General features: G+C 44.3%; 1 protein-coding gene across 2 annotated transcripts in view; it reads left to right on the forward strand.

Annotated features, from left to right (window-relative positions):
- The window catches only part of enox1 (ecto-NOX disulfide-thiol exchanger 1), a 100,594-nt gene extending 100,343 nt beyond the window's left edge, over window positions 1-251 (forward strand). For both annotated transcript variants that reach the window (XM_036004424.1, XM_031306582.2), the window contains one exon: window positions 1-251. This exon is cut by the window's left edge and continues 192 nt beyond it. The gene's annotated coding sequence lies outside the window, so the exon portion shown is untranslated.
- Window positions 252-1,359: the final 1,108 nt, after the last annotated feature.

Here is a 1,359-nt window from a genome sequence, read left to right on the forward strand (position 1 = left end):
ACATGTGTGTGTGCGTTCGCCCATCAAACGGCAGCGTGTCGGATGCTGTGGAGGAGACGGACGCATCAGGGTCCTTCTGGTTGCCGTGGGGACACCTGATCAGGAAGAGAGAGGAAAAGTTGAACCAAAGTTGATCCTATAGTTTCCTACCAAACCTTTCTTCATTCACTGACCAAATGAGAGCGCTCATTTTGTCCATATGTTTGGTTTATTAAATGGGACCACAGATCACATCGTCCCTCGTTGTATTTTTAAAAAAAAACGCAGACAATCGTCATCGATTCCTGAAACACGTGTGTGACACGGGACAGTTTAGGAGTCACATGACACATGAGAACATATTTATTTAACAGCAGACACGTTGGGAGCAAAACACCGAGAGGGTGTGAACCAAGGGGGTAAGCGAGCTTCTGAAACGCGTACCTCCTATGGTGCTATTTTGATTCTACCAAGCCATCACCTCCCGTTAGCATCCCATTGACTGCCATTCATTTTGACGTCACTTTGACAGAGAATAACTTTACATCTGAAGTGTTTAAAGACTCTATTTGTCCATTGTTTATTTCTAAAGAAACACGACAATGTATAAAAGGCTCCATTACCTTGTACCTCACGTTATGGCTCCGTAGCAGACGTTTTTGTAAAAATAGGCTAACGATTGGGTCATAACCACGCAACTTTCTGTCGTACCGTATAGTCAGTAGAAGCTCGCAGGCAATCAGGGAGACGTGGAGGCATACAGTCAAGGGAGAAGCCCATAGAGAGTCCATGAAAGAATCGGAACAAAATATTTCAGTTTTGATGGATTGAGTACTTGGGTATCTGGCAAGTCAATTCATATGAAGTAACATTTATCCACGAACTAGGATATTTTAAGAAAAGTATATGTATGTGTTTGTTTGTTTTTTACCTGTATTCATCCAGGTAAGTCGATTGAGAATAATTTCTCATTTGCAACGACGACCTGATCACATTCACACAGTTCCACATTTATACCTGGAAGCTGTAGCCTGGCTCCGCCCTCCTACGTACTTCCGCTCAATTTTCATTTTCCTTCAGTACTCCGTCTGGGTTTGCAGTATATTTTTGGGTTTTCTCCAGCCAAATATTTGGCGGTTCAATCAGCGAAAAGAGAGAGTGGCTGAGAACGATGAAGTTGAGGTTGTGACGTGCGCTAGTTTGAGTTGTAGTTCCGTAATGGTGGCGGAGAAAGATGCGGTCCGTTGTGGCAACGCTGCCGAATATCCGGAAGTTAAAGCCCAAGCAAGAACAATCTTTGCTGAGTTGTGTTGGTGGCCATGATGTCGTGGGACTCCTCCCCACGGGGTTTGGGAAAAGTTTGATTTTCCAGCTCGCTCC

This window comes from Sander lucioperca, chromosome 8 (genome assembly GCF_008315115.2).
Source record: "Sander lucioperca isolate FBNREF2018 chromosome 8, SLUC_FBN_1.2, whole genome shotgun sequence".
Lineage (NCBI taxonomy): Eukaryota > Metazoa > Chordata > Actinopteri > Perciformes > Percidae > Sander > Sander lucioperca.